At 42.1% G+C, this 18,012-nt stretch overlaps 1 long non-coding RNA gene across 1 annotated transcript in view; it reads right to left on the bottom strand.

Annotated features, from left to right (window-relative positions):
* Nucleotides 1–1,507: 1,507 nt before the first annotated feature.
* The window catches only part of LOC308552982, a 65,913-nt gene continuing 49,408 nt past the window's right edge, over nucleotides 1,508–18,012 (bottom strand). Inside the window, exons 2-3 of the long non-coding RNA XR_013998165.1 lie at nucleotides 6,708–6,769; nucleotides 1,508–5,846 (exon numbers count right to left, since the gene is read on the bottom strand). This is a non-coding gene — a long non-coding RNA (uncharacterized lncRNA). The remainder of the gene's footprint in view (nucleotides 5,847–6,707; nucleotides 6,770–18,012) is intronic.

The following is an 18,012-nucleotide window of genomic DNA, read 5'->3' as shown; positions in this document are numbered from 1 at the left end:
CTTGACAAGCTGATATGTGAAACTGATTGAACTATGAGCTATTTTCTCCTCCAAAGTGTGTAAAAGGTGCCACGGGAGGGGTCAGGGCAACGTGTTCATTGATGGAGGGAAATGGAAGTCTCCTGGGAATGAGCCCTTTCAACTGTTCACTGTGCTGATCCAGTGCAGCTTCCAGTCTAAGTGGGGATATATTCTCCTGAGGTCAACACACACAGTGTAAAATGATCTACGGTCGCAGTTGGGGATAGAGAAGTGAGCATCAGATACTGAAAGGGCAAAGGCGTAAGTGTAACATATTTTGGTAATAAAAAATTTCATAAAAACATACCCAGGGACATATGTATACTGTGGCTCGTCATGCCTTGTCTCATATGCTCTTGTCCATAGAACCATCACAAGTTCCTAGTTAACTGCAGGATAAATTCGAAGCACTAAGGAGATTCCGCCAACAATGACTCCTATTGGCTGAATCCTCTATTCCCCCGGCAGCCCCATCTTTTACTGTGTGAGGAGCACTCTGAGAACATCCAGGAGTTTGCCTTCACTCGTGACCGATTAACCTAGAAAACTCTCTGCTCCCCTATCCTTTCAGTCCTCAGTAAGTATTTACAGATCACTAGATGGTGGCTCCTGGAAGAGATAACAAAAGGCTGGAAAACTCAGCAGCAGGATTAATAGATCTGAGTCAGCAGAGTTTTCTTTATTCCTCGCGTGCTTTTGAAAATAATGTTTCCCCATTCTCTCTGTATAGCCAATGTGGTCACCTTCATGCTCCCGGTGAAATGGTCCCGGGCTTTGGGATGACAGTCTTTAGAAGTCCTGGGCTTTGGGATGACTGTCATCCCCTGAGCTCAAGTATAAGTGTGAACCCTCTGGCTGGGCTGAGGACCCTGATCCATCCTGCCTCAGCTTTCAGGTCAGGGGTTCTCTGTGGTGAGCAGAGAGTAGAGTCAACACCTTCAATGGAGTAAAAGTGCTCAATTACCTAGTTCCAATTTTATCCATGCCTAGCTTCTTGTAAGATGTCCTCATTGTCACACTTTGGATCAGAGAGACGTGGCTGAAGATGATGGGGAGCCAAGAAACAAAGCAAATCTAGCCTTGAATGTGGTTCAGATCCAATAAGGCCAAGGTGAACAATGAGTGGACAAGAGGAGAAATTGGAGAGAGGCACTATGGCATTGAGGTTGGTGTTCCTCCTAGACCCCTTCAACTCCACTGTTGAGAGTGACATGCCAGAATTGCCTCCTTCTCCAAAGAATGGACATGACCAAACAGGAGATGCCCACACTGAAGGAGAATGGAGAGGGAAGGAGAGCCAGAACCTGATGACTGCTAGGCACAGACAGGAAGAGCTTAAGTCATGCCCCAGAGCTCCCAGGGACCAAGCTGAAGCTCATCTCCAGCCAGGACTGAGTCCTTCCTTAGCTTCCTTCCCCTGTCTTATCCTGATGCCTCATTCCCTTCTTTCAAAACCATTCCACCAATAAATCATTTTCACAAGAATCCTCATCTTAGGCTCTGCTTTTATTTTTTATATTTTTATTGATTTTAGAGAGTGAGGAAGGGAGAGGGAAAGAGAGGGAGAAACATCAATGTAAGAGAGAAATATCAATCTGTTGCCTCCAGCACACACCCCAACCAGGAATCAAACCAGCAAACTTTGATTGCACAGCCAGCCAGGGCAGGGTTCTGCTTTTAGAGACCCTCACCACCACAGGTACCATATAGCTAAGGCCAAGTCCAGGGTTATCATGGAGATCATTTTTTAGGAAAATAATTTAATTGCAAGGTGCCATGGGTGTCACATTTCCCAGGCATATGCTCAGAGGGCCAAGGTGACGTCTGCACTTGGTTGATAACAAAAGGATGGAAACAAATTATAAAGCTGTTCATTGTTGCACCATCCAAAACAAAGCAAACTGCTAGGAGCATTTTGGTGTATTCCATGAATTTTATTGTACAGAATTTTAGTTACATTCCATGTTAACTGAGAGGTGATTTTTCACTTAATATTAAATGTCAGCATTTTTACTAAGTTATTTAAATGTCTCATGCTCCCTATTTTGGTAGCTACCTACCATCTTATCATTTGTGCATATCATAATTTACTTAAAGATCACCTCACTGTTCGCCAGTTATACAGAGTTCAGACTGTATTTTTGGATTATGCCTTTAGGATAGATGCCCATAAGTGAAATTACTGGGTCAAATGTAAACATATTTTAAAGCTAAGAAGCCATATTTATTTTCCCAAGGTTACATGTATTTACCATTCCACCAGTAATGTATGCGAGTACTTTTTGTACCCTGCGACCTCCCACCTTAAATGTCATTTAAATTTTGTTTTCTAATATTTTAAGGAAAGTAATATTTGAGTGTCATTTAAATTTGCATGTTATTGTTTGCTTATAAGACTTGGTATTTTCCCATGTGATGTTTACCAGTTTTGGGTCTATTTTGTCAATATCTTATAGGCGTCCTTTGACAATCTAGCTCTCAGGATCACATATCTTATCAATGAAATGAACTCTTTATGCTCCAAAGATATGACCACTTTTGTCATATGTGTTACAAATATTCCCCCGAGTTTTTTCTTGCTTTGTTTTCTAGTATTCCCTTGAAACATGCAGATATATCACATTTTGTCCCCTCAAGTCTATTGATAATTTTCTTTGTGATTTATTGCTGTTATTTTTAAACTTAGTAACTTAGTAACAAAACCATTTTGGCTTTTAGAAGACTATAACACCAAAATGTTAGCAGATGTAGATTTTCTCAGGATTAAAAGAATGGTTCATTTTTCTTATTTGTATTTTCCAAGCATTCTGGAATGAATTAATTTTCTGTAATAAGGAAAAACTTTAATGTATTTCCTAAAATTTCTTCTTTTTTAACATCGAGTTTATTTTAGGGAGAGATAAATCTTTTTAATCCTCCAGGGACTTGTCATTGGTGTTAATTTAGCAATTGCTATGTGCCAAAGCAGCTGAAACACCAGTGGCTTACAACAACAGTCATTTCTTATCGTAGCTCATGTGTCTGTAGGTCATCCAGGCTCAGATGACCTTGGATGGGCTCTCTCACTTGTCTGCAGATAGGACTGGGGGGCTCAGTGGAGCAGAACTGGGCTGGGGCTGCTCATCTGGGGCAGCTCTGCTCCACCTGCCCCTCAACCCCTCCTGGGGCCGCCAGATACTCTGGCACGTTCTCCATCTGGCAAAGGTAGAAGCTCAAGAGGGCAAACTTATGCACACAGGTTCCCTTGAGACCTAGGCACACACTCACTTCTCCTTCATTCTTTAAACCAAAGCAAGTCGCATGGGATAAGGAAATGTACTCTGCCCGTTGGAGGGACTCCAGAGTCACCTGAAGGAAGAATAAAGAATTGGGTTCAATACTGCGATCAGTCTACTGATCTATGCTTACAAAGAGATGTCTATTTGTGCCTGGTTTGGCTTATCAATAAAAATTCTCTAGAGAATATAGTCAATAGTATCCTAATAACTTGTGTGGTGACAGATGGTTACTAGATTTATTGCGGTGATCAATTTGTAAGGTGTAAATGTTGAATAACTATGTTGTACACCTGAAACCCATATAATATTGTATGTCAACTATACTTTAATAAAAAAGAAAGGAAATGAAAGCAGTAAAAGAGATGTAAAGTTGATGGAGAAAAAAAGTCTACCGCATGTTCATGTATACATACCCCTATGATTAAGACGTGTCTATTATTTAAGGTGGAGTTGCTTAGAAATTGTGCAGCTTTATGTAAATATAGTTATCCCCAACTTTCTTAAAGCTTATTAATATACTTTGCAAAAGTTTCACTCACAAAAAATTATTTTTTAAATTACAAATAGTACACTACAAATTGATAGAGAACCTTTCTTAAATGCTTCACAGAGAAACACCCAGTTCCAGACCAAGTAATTAAAGTGGGGAAGCGGAGCAGATTCTGCTTCAGACATCAGACTCCAGGGAAATTTGAAAAGGCAGAGATGGAGGAACAAGCTGGGGGCCCCATTTACGGCTAAGCAGCCGGGGGGCACCTCCGCCCAGAAACAAATGGGCCCCAGGGAGAGACTTTCTCTAGCGCCTGCCGTCTGTGAACAGCGCCCTGTGAGGGGCACGGGCCTGGGCAGAGCGAGTAGAGTGGAGCGGGCAGGTGCAGTGACAAAAGCAGCTCCTCTGAGAGGCTTGTTCGCACTGACGGCAGCCGTCTGGTCGGGCAGGTGCACGAGCAGAGGGAGCTGAGCAGGACGCACGGCTGGCCTCCCAGCCTGCCTGTCACCGTCACCGTCACCGGGCCCTGCTCTGGGCCGGGTTCAACGGAGACATGGGGTCCGGCCGGCTAGGAGGTCATCTTAAGCGTGGCTGAGGTGGCCATCGTGTTGGTCTTCCTGCACCTTCCCAAAGCAGGTCACAATTCACAAAAGCTTTCCACAGGCTCCATTCCATGTGTCTCAGTGGCCATTCAAATATATAGGAATGTCTCTTCCCTCTTCTAGTGAAGAACCTGAAGGCTCAGAAAGGTAGTTGTTGGACTATCGTAAACCAGACGAAACATAGTTTGGGTCTAACTCTTTGCAAGTCCCGTTTGTGGAGAAAAGGAAGACTTTTTGTGGTCCAAGGATTTTAGTCAAGCGAGTGTAAGTTTCTCCAGGTTTCACCAGCAATAGACTTTGGGGTGTAAAGTAGGATGAGGTCAGAAGGGGATTCCCAAGAGAGCCCCGGGACCACAAATCTGTTTCTGACGCAGCAGCTGAGGCCACGCCCAGGGTCGAAGGGTGAGAGGGACAGACTGACCTGACGTCAGGGCCTGGCCATTCCCTTCTCTTCAAAGCCCTCACTCAGGCCTGAGGTCAAAGGTCTAATCGCGTTTCTTGCTGCTCCTTTCAGGACACTAATGGGCTACTTGAAGAGCTCAACTTGCTAAAAGCCCCACTGCTTTTGGAAAGAGGAGCTTTTAAGTGGGCACTCTGGCATTCTGCAGTTAGATGAAAAGGGTGTTTGATACTCCAGAGGGTAGCTGTCACCTGGGGGAAAGGTTAAGTCAATTATTTTGTCTAGAGATGGAAAAGATGAGGAGTCCGCTTAGTCACGGGCTTCAGGTCTATGGGGGCCACTCTGGGGAAGACCGTAGCACCTGCCCACCCTCTATAGCAGAAGGGTTGGGCTCCTGTTGAGGGAACATGGTCTAGGTGAGGCTGATGGACAGACAGTTGGGTTGTAGCACTGCCTGTCTTTGCTTCGGCAGATTACCATCAATGGGGTCTCCCCAGAGGGACATCATCAGGACAGGAGGTTGAGGTTGATGACCCTTAGAGCTTGGTTCTGGACAAGACAGAGAGTGCCAAGACCTAGATGTGGGTCCTGATTACTGCTTACTTATTTGGTCTGAGAGACCATTTCCCTGCACCTCAGTGTCCTCATCTGTATAATTGGATTAATGGTTATTTTCCTATAGTAGAGTAAGGAAGATGGACCAAGATAATGTATGTGAAAGTGCACTTCAAACCACATGGCACTAAGCAAATGAATGACATTATTTTTCCTGGAATAACTGCTGATTATTTTTCAAGTCTGGTGTGCACTAAAATTTTTCTTCCTGCTTTGGATAAAGTTGCCAGATTGCTTTGGACTCAACCTTGAAATAAGGTGCCAATTATTTTTTTCTTCTAATTCTCAGGCCTCTTGCTGCATGTCCTGCTTGCTCCTAGCTGTTCAAGGACTTGTGCCTTTCAGAGAAGCAGGGAACCTCAAAGAGCATCTTCTAAACCAACTTTCAATCCATGTTGGTTTTCCTTTCATGGGTGGTGGTTCGGCTTCCTCTTGAATGCCTGTGGTGATAGAGAAACTCACTATCTCATTTTAGAAGCTATTCCACTAAAAAATTTCAGATAGTTAATAATTCATTTCTTCCTATGGGAAGCCCAAATCTATTCTCCTATAGCAGAGCTCAGAAACTGAGACATATCATCCAGAAGCTGGTAAATAAATGAATGATGTGGTCTTGCTAAAAACAGGAGTCATGGAGGATGCAGTTAACTGGAGAAGAGATGTCTTTCCAAAGCAATGGCAGCTACTCTACACCAGTAGTTTTTATAGCCCTGCAGGAATGTGGGCCCCGACTTACCAGACCCAGAGCTTGGCTTGGGCCTGGGGTGGCTTAACTCATGTGGAGCGCCCAATGAGTCACACTTGAAAAGAGGCTCTCCTCTGGGATATTGTTATATATCAAAATTAGAAATTGGATTTGAATCATTTTAATAAACTTTTACTTCTCAAAAGGAGCACCCCAGGGGTGCTCTCTCCCCAGCCCAAGTGCAGAACCTAGGGCAGCCTCCCCAATTACTCTCCCAAAGGGTGGTATTTCCAGACCCCCTTAACTTTTAAGAGACAATGGAACTCTTTATTTTTGTGTAAAATTTCAAGGTTGAAGTTAGCTTTATGTTAAACATTTCATAAAGCCAGACAAAATATTCTCTGGGAGGTGAATGTGACCCATCCCCCAACCCCAATTTGACATCTCTGCTGCCCAAGAGCTGCCACCCTCAACTTAGTTCTATTTTGGGGGGGCCAAATGGAAACAGACCATTCCCAGCTCTGTAAGATAGGCCTTTGGAGATGCAAAGACATCTCTTATCCCCTCTAGGTATTTTCCCTACCAGAGTAAAAACCACTAGCAAGTTTTTACTTACCTCTTTGTCCAAACTTCCAGCAGGATCCCCATCTCCTCTGACCCAGGACTCTTCAAACTAGACTATTAGAAGAAAAACAGTCCAGAGTAAGCTTCAAGTTACAAAACTTGTGATGAAGGCATTTAGAGAACTTACACAAGAGGAATTGAGAAAGGCAACCTCAGAATTGGTTCAGCAGCTCAATGACGGTCATCAAGTTGTTCACATCATTTTGTTTTATCTTGCTCAGAATGCCAGTGATGTAGCCTACGGTGACAAACTGTCCTGGTTTCCCAGGTTATGGGACTTTTAGTGTTAAAATTTGGAAAGTCCTAGGCAAAGCGGGATGAGTTTGTTATCTTACTTCTCTCCTCTTAGTCATAAGATGGCTGCCACAGCCCCAAACTGTGTCAGAAAATGGGCCATCTTTACACATACTTCTCTCATAGAGAAAAAAATAGTCTTTCCCTAAAACCCCAGTAGACTTTCCCTTCTACCATTGACCAGAACCCTTGGTCCAAAGAGGATTATGATCACTATAGTTGGCTTAGAACAATCATCATTTTTCCCCTTGGTTTGGGCACATTGGAACCAGACCTTCAGTTGAATTCTGCTGGTATGGGAGAGGGGAGGAATGGCCTGTGGGTGGGCAACTCACAGTATATGTCACAAATGCCACGCTGAAGATTTTGGACTTTGCCCCGAAGACAGTGGGATATTATCGAACAGTTTTAAGCAGAAGGCAATAGGCTATCACTTATATTTTAAACTTGGAAGCAATAGTGTAACTGGATTAGAAGGGATTTGGGAACAAGACTGAGAGAAGAGAGATTCATTAGCAGACTACCGCACTAATCCAGACAGGAGATGATAAGGTTGGAACTAGGACTGTGATTTTAGATGTGTAAACGAAGTGATGAATTTGAAAAAGTCATAGGACATCATCTCACACATGAATGAAAACTGCACACAGCACAGGTCAGGCTGCGATTATTCCCATTTGTGAATAAAAAAGAAAATAGTGGCACAGATCTTAGAGGTCACATGTCCAAGTTTCTCTCTGATGCCAAACATTATCTGCCTAATGAAGCTGAACTCCCATCGCTACCAGAGTGGGATTTCTCCCATAATTTGGCTCTTGGACAAGTTCAACACCAGCTGGATTGCTCTCCTGGAGCCCCCGCGTCTACCTGGCGCCAGGTGGGTGTCAGACTGGGCAGAAAGCCCTCATTCTTTGTAGTTAGACAGCTTTGTAGATGATGACTGGGGCAGGATGTGTTGACTAATCAAATCTACCTCAGCAGAGATGAGCAGTAATGTAGACTTAAGAGAAAGAACATGAAGTTGGCAATATCAGTCCAAAGATTTGCCTCCCAATCCCAGGAATAGTCTTGAATTATTTATGCATGTTTTGCAAGTGAAATCAGCTAAACTCCCAAAGACCTCTAAAAGTGGAAAATTAACCTAGTGGGAAATCTAGCTTGGGGTCATGCATTCTCCTTGGTGAGCCATGAAAAGGACCATGAGGAATATATTGGGTGAATGGTGGCTTTGGTGGCATTGCTGAATAAAAAGAGGAGTTGGGACAAGAATTTGACAGATTGTGCCTATGTCACAGCACCCTATTTTTTTCCTTTGCAGGTCTTATCGCATCTGGCAATTATACATTCATAATGAATTTCTAAGTTGTGGCCTGCCTACCCCATGAAGATAAGGGTGACAGGGAGTTTGCTCACCACTCTATTTCCAGGGGCTAACACAGTACTTGGCATGTAGCATATGCTTAATAAATATTTATTGAATTAATTTTTTAATTAAATGATTACTCCATGCTGTTTCTTTGCCTATATCATCTCTTTGAAGCCTTCTAAAATCCCCGTAACATAGATAATGAAACTGAGATTATTTCTATTTTATAGAAAATAAAACTGAGATTTAGAGCTTTACAGTGAGTTAACTGGGGTCACACATGGACCTAGGCTGTCTCATATCCCAAGCTCTTTTTTCTCTAAATGTGGTTTGGATTTTCATTTCATGTAATGATATTTCTCAATACAGAGGAACTCGATGTTGGTTTAGCTCTACCCCTCACTTTATAGATGAGAGGCTCTAGGCCCCAGGAGGCCAAGCATCTTGGCCAAGTTAAATCAGTTCTCAAGTAAATCTAACCCAGCATTGTTTTCAACTGGACCTTGAAGTTCCTTTAAGATAAGGCAGCCACTGATTCAGAAAGAGCCAGAGCCTGTGGGTTGGACCTGACCTATCTCTACAGCATTGCTGGATGTCTGCAGAGTAGAAAGGCATGAAAAAAAACCTCATCAGATACAAGTTTTAAAATCTACACAGTTGTTTTCTGGTTCTTAGCTTTAACTGGCACAGTCCTCTTTTTGACCGAGGGGAAGGCCAGCCTCAAGCTTTTGGAAAGCCACTGTAAGTTTGCTGTTGAAAACTTCCAGGTTTGGATGTAATCTAGACTCTGGTAAAGTACTTAAGCTAATAAAGGTCTAACGCTTCCTCCAGGCTCCTTCCGAACGCCCTGCTGGCTCAGCGTGTACAAACCCACAGGAGAACGCTGTGTCCATGGCTTGGACAACCCCACACATGTGATCCTGGCCGGGGCACTGCCCAGAAACCAGGACCTTTGCACTTCCCTGTCCCTGTCCTCTCCTGACACTTTCCTCCTCAACATGCTACCCGAGTCACTTCTTTAAAAATTTGATCTGTATGTCCCTGAATTTCAGCCTACGAGGTATATTACCTGCCTGAGGTTAAGCTTGCAATTCAGCCAAAGGCACTGAGAAAGCCCCGGATTCTAAATCCATCTGCCTGCTCCTTCCCCACCCCCTGAGCTGAGCCCTTCCCTCTGCCAGGCACTGGGCCAGGACCGCCACTCAGGTGCCTGTGAGTAGCACCCAGCTCCTGCCAGCGGGGCTTTCATCATGGGGGGGGGGGGTGTCACACTGCAAAACCTGGCATGGTCCTGGTCAATTCTTTGTGACTCACTGGACTTTGTGCTTTTCTGTGGCCCAGTGTGGTCTTCTGAATAGAAGAAAGATGACTGCCTCAGTCCATATATGACAGCCCCCAGGGCATGAAGGAGCCTCTTTTTCAGTATTGAAAATTTTTCTTCCCAGGAGCCTCAACAAAATATCCCTCAGGTCTCACTGGCCTGACTTGGGACACATGGCCATCTCTGAGCCAATCCCAGAGGCTGGAGATAGCATGAGTGTCTCAGGACTGATTTTCTTGCAACCCCAAACCAGAACTTGCTAATAAAAGCCAATTTTCATTTTTAAATTTCTGCTAGGGCATTGTTGCTTTACTTAACCGATCCTCATCTTCTCCCATTTGTTATCATCATCACCATCTGGAAGGCGGATGTTTAAGATCAATCGTAAAGGAGAAAATGAATGAATCTATGACAACTGAGTAGATTTCTTGCTGCTGGCACATCTAGAAATTTCCCATTTCCGTTCCATTTTGGACTTCATCCTAGAGGCCATGGGATGTCCTCAAACATTTCTAAGCAGAAGGTGGTAGATGGGCTGTTGCTTGTATTCCAATGACTCACGTGGGTCAAATCTGACAGGAAGCCAAGGTAATTAAGGAACCCTCATGGGACAGCAGTTTCAGTCTGTGCGAAGCAGATCATCTTGAACATGGCACTTGGTCTCCAGGGTCATACTTGGAGGAAATCAATGCAACTGATCGGTAGCACGGAGCAGGAGGGCTCAGGTATATTCCCAAGGGTCTGTCCTACCCAAAAGCCAGATGTTCTGCCTCCCCCTAAAGCCAATATACGCTGAAAAAGTTCCCCGTCAAAGCAAAATCTTGAGGCCCACTGTCTTCCAGGCTCTTTCAACTGCCACTGAGGGGACTTGACAAATGGTTCCCGCACGACTTCTCTTCTCGCACTGGGATTTCGGTTAGCTAAGGTTTACTAAAAGTACTTTCTTTTCTGTTCATTCAGGGAACACCACTTTCAAAATTCAAGTCAAAATGTCCCCTTCCCTGAAGAGTTCCTGTCCATACTGAAGCTATTCCTAAAATTAGCAAAGCATTCCTTTTGCCACAAAACAACAGTCCCTTTACAAAAAAAAAAAAAAAAAGACTATTTCCTTTCTGGACGCAGATTGATGTAAGAGAATTGAATGGGGGAAAACGAGCTTCCATCCAGCTTCTGCAGTTGCTTCCCCATTGGCCCAGAGTCGGCCTGTTATTGGGATTATACTGCACTCATTTGGGCAAGGGCTGCTCAGAGGCAAAAACTCAGATCCATTGAAACCGGATGCTTTCATTCAGTGACTCTCAAGCTTGCGTGTTCATCAGAATCTCCTGGAGGGTTTGTTAAAACAAAGATCTGGGTACCAACCCCGGAGTGTCTGGTTAGTCAATCTGGGGTGGTGCTCAGAATTTGCACTTCTAGCAAGTTACCAAGTGATGCTGATGCTGCTGGTCCAGGGACCAGACTGGAGACCACAGCTCTAAGTTAATAGTTTTCAGTCCCCACAAAGTTTTGAGAGAAGAAGCCATTCCCACCAGAACTGTGTGACTGGCGGCGACTGGCAGTCTCCTAGTCTAGAGGCTGTGGCCTGTGAGGGGCTCTGGGGTCATGTCTCTGGCTGGCCAAATGTTATCCCCACAGAGGGCTTTGGTCACTTCTTTCCTCTGAAGAAGCTGTGTGAGAACTGTCAGGGAAACAACACCGTTTGGGGTAGCACTCAGATGAACTTGTGTGTGAAACTGGGTTCCTTTGCTAACTAGATATGTGATCGTGAGCCAGTGAAATAACTTTTCCTGAGTATGTTTACTTGTCATCAAATACAAATAATAATAATATTCTATTGTCATGGTTTATAAACCTGGCTAAGGTCTCTTCCCTCTCTCAAACCTGTTTCCCCTTGATAGTCCCCCTTCTTGATAAAGGACATCTCTACCCAACCAGCTGTCCATAGATCCTGGGAGCCATTTCTGTCAACCTCTTTCTCTTTCACTTTCTGCATCTAATCAACCACCAGATCCTTTCTACCCTACTTCCAAAATGTGCCTTGGCCCTGCACACTTCTGTTTCCATTGTCCCTCCTGCCCCTACATAGCTACCTTCAACTCAACTACAAAAAACAACTTTTGACATACCTTAGTAGTTCCTATTTCATGTAGAATAAAACATAAAATCCACAGCATGGACGACAAAGGTCCACAAAGTCTTCAGGCCCTGCCTCTCACTCCTCTCACTCACTGTTCTGGCTGTGCTGGAGCAGCCAGCTTTGGGATTGCTGAACATGCCAAGAAGCCAAGAACTTTCCTGCCTCAGGGCCTTTACACATTCTGCCTTCTCCCCTGCAAGCTTTCCCTCCCATTGTTTTTCCAGGCCTGCTCCTCCTGCAGGGCATTTGTACCTGCTGCCCCTCCGCCTGCATTCTCATTGTCCTAGATCTTCCAGTAGACCTCTCCCTCACTTCATGCAGGCCTGCTCACTATCACTCTCTCAAGTGAGAGGAAGGGAGGAAAGTGGGGTAAGGAAAGGAAATGGAGCCAAGACTAACTTTGAAAAAGTGCATTACAAAAAGACCTTTCCCTTGCTGTGACAAACAGCTTGAATTTTTAGTGTCCAGAACAGAAAGGGAAAAAAAAGACAACTACACCATTCACCAAGTATATAAGATAAAACCTGAATAGTGCCTCAGAAGTCCATCGATTTTTAGCATGAAAACCAGACAGGACCCCAACTCTGATGTAATGAATGAGATTTTCATGGCAGCCTGACAGGAATGTGATAGAAAGTGTCATAAGGCTGCAGCTTCTTCAGTATAAGCTGATGCCAACGCATCACAGCTCGGGCCTCATGAGATGCAGCTCAGGCCCTAGTGTCTTGCTGATATGGCTTCATTTGCAACAGATTTCAGAACTGAAAGAACAAATAGTGTTGAAATAGATCTCCCAGGTGATTTGTGTTGCCTTGAGGCCTGAAATATGTGTATGTTGTTTTGTGTTTTTTTCATTCAATAAAACTTACTGGGCACCAATTATATTTCAGACATTGTGCTAAGTAAGTGCTGTAGCAATGCAGTCACTACTTGGTGATCAAGGACATGGGACTTAGTAGTGATTTCTCAAGGAAAGAGAAGTCACTTGAGACACTTTATGTGTGCATCCAATCACCCATCCAATTGTTTATTCTCAAATATTTATTGGCACCCTGCCATGTGTCAGGCACTGCGCTAAGTGCTAAGGTCAGAAAGGCGAGTAAGGCAAGTTTCTGCCTTCAAAAAGCCACTGCCTAATGAGGGAAGAAGGCCACTGTAGCATGCTGCCATACTGAAATTACATACCAAACATTGTGGGTGCTCAGAGAAGACCAAATGGACACACAAGCTATTTTCCAAGAATTAATCCCAAGAGAAGAAACTTGTATGGTCACTTTTCTTATGTAGAGGGTAGATGGTGGCAAAGGGAGAGAGAAAGTATGCGAGAACTGAGAAATGGATGAGGCCGGCTTAGAGTGCAGCAATTAACAGAGGAGCCCTGGAGGTAGATAAATTTGGGCTTGAGATGCCTCTGCCGTTCAGAAGATCCAGGACCTACGGGTGATCTAATGCTGCCATGTAGAGCCATGAGAATCAAGAGAGAGAATGCTCATACAGTAATTAACACCGTCCCTGGTGCAGAGTACCCGCTCCATATGCTCTACTTGTGCTTGTGTTATCATATAGTCACATCTCCTTTGCAAGGAATGTATGTTGAAACATCAAATGGGGCTTGGATATGTTGGATGCTTATGCAGGGGCCATGAGGACGGCAATAGACTTGATCTCTGAAGGACCAGAGTCCAGGTAAGAAAAGATCAGTAAATTGGGAATTGTGATCAGAGGTCCACCTGGCCTTTGTGGGTCCTCAGACGAGCAGCACCTGCCATGGCAATGAGAGTTGAATACTAACTGTCCTCTGTCTAGAGTGTTAGGGACTTGCATGGCTCAGAACAGTGCTTTTGTGCGGGGGGGGGGCTGGGGGGGGGGGTCTATTATCCTAAGGCTTACTTCTAGCTCCAGCCTCACCAATCTACTTTGGTGGGTTATATCTCAGATATTGATCTCTTTGGTGAAAATGAGTCAGCTCAGCATAAATTTGGGGGTAACCTTTGGCCTTGATAAATTTTGAAAAACACTATTCCCCATTACCAAGTTTTCTGAATTGGTTGAGAAAGTAGACCATCTATGTATATATAACAGTAATAATAATATTATATAACATCATATTATTACATACTTTATGTATTATATGCAATACAATAATAATAATATCTAATTTATTGGGTGCCTATTCTGTGCCAGGAACTGTATTATATGCTTTACATAAATCATTTTTTAAAATTCTTACAGTATTTCTATGAAGGGGTTGTTTTTGGATGAAGAGACTGAGGCCCAGGGGTTCTAAATCATTTGTTCAAGGTCCCCCAGCTGGTAAACTGCTGGGATTAAATTCAGACAGTGTCCCTGGAGGCTAGCTCTTAATTGTTAGGCTTTCAAGTATGTGTCCTTACCTATATATCTATATATCTATATATCTATATATCTATATATCTATATATCTATATATCTATATATCTATATATCTATATATCTATATATCTATATATCTATATATCTATATATCTATATCATCTACCTAATTAAACAAATTGTTTGTAAAGCTTGGTATAGTGCCTGATACATGGAGGGGCACACTACATGGTAGCTATTATCAGCAGTACTATATAGAGCGAAATCTGACTGTTTACTACCTAGTCATAAGCACTATAGCATGGTAGTTAAGGGAATAAACTTGGGAGCCAGAATTGCCTGAGTTCAAATCCCAGCTCTGCTACTAATTACATATGCAATCTTGGGTGAATTCACTCAGTGCCCTCACCTATAAAATGAAGATAATAATATTTACCCATGTGGTTGTTGTAATGACAATGTCCACACTCATCTGAGTGTATGCCAGTATTATTATAATAATCAGTACTAACCCAAAGAGCAGGAACTAACCTTACTGCAGATCAAACATGCTTTTTCAGTGACCAATGCAACTTGGGAGTGAACTTGTTGACCTTGGAGAGTCTCACACATGTTCTGGCTCAAATCTGAGAAATGAAGGTGTATAAGGTATGTTGATCCAGCTCCCTATCCCCACCCCCATGGGAAAAAGATGTGTCAGGCCAGTCATACAGGTCACTGGGTACAGATGCCCCAGCCTTTGAAGACCTGAGCCTACAGAGGTTGAAAGAACAGGCACCCCACCGGGCAACGGTTCAGCTCAAAGTTCACATTGTTGCGCATTTGAGAACTTCCTGACCAGCCACCCTGGTGTCAGAGGGATCTGAACCCCTCCTTGTCTTGGGCCCTGACATGGAATTGTGAGCAAATGCTCACGTTCACAAGACAGCACAGGGCATCAATGGGCCGATTATGTCAAACATCAGAAGACAAAGCAAAATAGAACTTCAAAGACTTAGGAAGGGCCTGGAATCCCCTTTCAGAAGTCAGCAAGGTCAGCTGTTGCTAAAATCCCCATATTGGGCTCACATTTTGGCTTTGAAATTACAGCTCAGATGGCAAATAAAATTCTTCAATGTATTTAAACTTTGATGAAATCGTTTCACCCTCTAACTCTTACCTGAAAAAGATTTCTTTTTTTTCATGAAGGTTTCCCCTTTGAATGTCACTTCTACATTTACGTTATAGCGTTCACACAGCTTCCATAAATATGTGTGTGCACATTTATACCATATATTTTCCCTCTAAAATGGAAGGAGAGAGTGGGGGATTGGAAACCTTAATACTTTTTTTTTTTTAATTATATAGAGGATTGCATGTTCCTTGGACTTTGAAAAGGAAATACTTTCTAGCTATTTAGCTTGGCAAGTCTAGAAAAAAGGTGCACAGAATCTCCTGAAAGGCTTTTTTAAGGAAGGAAAAGATTTTGTGAAATGGGTTTTAATAAAGGCACTTAGGGAAATATAACTCGACCTGAAATATAGTCTTACTTCCTGCCTATTTATTCTTTTTTTAAAAAAATTATAGTGTATTTCATTTTCACACATAGCCATATGCAATTCACTGTTAAATGTTTTTAAAAACTTTAACTGTAAAATAAAACACAGATACAGAAAATTATAAAAACCAAACATACAGCTTAGTGAATTATAAGGCTAACACTCAGACCAAGACATAGAAATTTACCAGATTTTCCTGAAGCCCTTTACATGTGTCCCCTTCCTCTTTCCAAAAATAACCACTATCTTGACTTTTAGAGTAATGACTTTCCTGCCTTTTTTATGATTTTGTTACCCAAGTGTACATTCTTAGCACTACAGTTTATTCTCACTCACTCACCATTTTGATGTTTTAAATTTTCTTTTAATCTACTTGTTTTCCCTCCATCCCTTGCTTTGGCTTATAATTTATCTGTTAAAGATCCTTAGAGGTTTGACCTGTGGAATTTCCCATTTGTCTGGATTTTGCTGAATGTGTACTCATGGTGCTTTTTGACATGTCTCTCTCTCCTCTGTATAATCTGCAAATCAGAAGCTGGATCCAGAGACCGATAAAACGTTGACTCAGTCATTTTGGCAAGACCATAGGAAGTGGCATGTTATTTCATTAGATAGCATATGTCTAGTCGTCTCTCTTTTTGTAATGTCAACAACATTTGAGGGTTATTGCCTAGACCCATTAATTCACTGGAGATTGAAAAATGGTGACATTCTAATTCTATATCTCATTTTACTTTTTAGCTGGAGTAATTTATAAAGAGATGCTTCTCTCATCTATTATTTGGTTACCCAGTTGCATAGTTTATATATAAAAGGACAAATTCTTGATTCCTTCCCTTTATTTACTTGTTTTCAAGATAATGAATTGGTTCTTTATGACCCTCTAAAACTGACTATTTTAATTTTTAAAAATATACATCGTTATAAACTCATGAATTTAAACATATTTAATGGATTTAAAGACATTGCATTTCTTACCTTTATTCAAACTCAAGTTGTCCTATTTTTGACCAGTGGAAATCTCTTAAAATTGGCAGCTGAGTCCTTCTGACATGACCCTATTAATCTTTGGCAGCATCTTTTCTGTTTGGTAGGACAAGATGTTCTAGCCCCATCTTGCGTAGTTCCCACCCCAAACTTAGAATGAGCTACATCTCCAAGAAACCCTGGTTTCTTACAATGGGAAATGATATCTGAAGATCACAATCTGGGCACTACAGATGCTTATTGCGACTACAATAGTCATGTTTCCAGACTTTTTGTTGGATGGAATGAGGAAATAAATGTATTTGTAAATATGAAATATCTTATAATGGTGTTTCTGATTCAAATTTAGAGTTGTGGGATTTTTACTTAATTCCTCCCATATCATATATGTATTTCCTGTTTCTTTCATTCCAAAAACACCTGCGTTAGTCCATGGTGGTGATCACTGCCACTGTGAGACAAGCAAGAAACTCTCCCTCACTTCAAGGCAAATGTTGGCTGCAACATGGGGAGAGGTAGAAAATAAGCCTTTATAGGTTGCACTGAAATTAGTAAAAACCCTTCTGCTCCGGAGAAGAGGCAAGAAAACTCACTCATACATTGTATCAGGATCCTGCATTGGTACAATGCAGAGGTCTGCTACAACTGGTGGATGGACAGGAAGCTCACACTCATCCAGGACACTCGGCCATCACAAGACACAGTTTGAATGCAACATGGAGGGAGGGGTGATTTGAAAGAATACTGAGAAAGGCAAATTTAAAAAAATTTTAGACCATTTACATTTAATATAATTGAAAATATAGTTGCATTTAAACTTATCATTTTACATACGTTATTCTATTTTATTCTGCTGAAAAGTGTGGCCCAAAAGTCTGGAGGTAATCTAATTTTCTTTCCTTGATGAGTTACTAGCTATTTTTGCCTGGATGCCAAGGGATTTTTTTTCTAAATTTTAAACCTAGTAATATTTCTTGCTATCATTCAGTCTATGTTAATATTCTCAGATACACAATATGCTCTTTCAATATGAAGTTCCAAATGTTATTTAATTTCAGGAAAGTTTTCTTGAATTACATTTTTTTTAGAATTTGTTCTGTTCCCTAATTTTGGTTTTCTTTTTAGGAGACTCTGGTTATTCATACATTGGATCTTCTTTAATTATAATATTTGCCATGTTCTCTTGAATACTTTCTCCCTCTTTCTTCATTTATTTTTTATTTAAAAAAACGTTGCTCCTTTTACTTTCTGTGTCTGTAAAAGCATCACTTGTTGTGCTTATTTGTTCTGTGCTCCTTATAA

Source organism: Miniopterus schreibersii, assembly GCF_964146895.1.
Source record: "Miniopterus schreibersii genome assembly, chromosome: 2".
Lineage (NCBI taxonomy): Eukaryota > Metazoa > Chordata > Mammalia > Chiroptera > Miniopteridae > Miniopterus > Miniopterus schreibersii.
The sequence above is the reverse complement of the archived record's forward strand: the minus strand, read 5'-3'. Positions and strand labels throughout refer to the sequence as shown.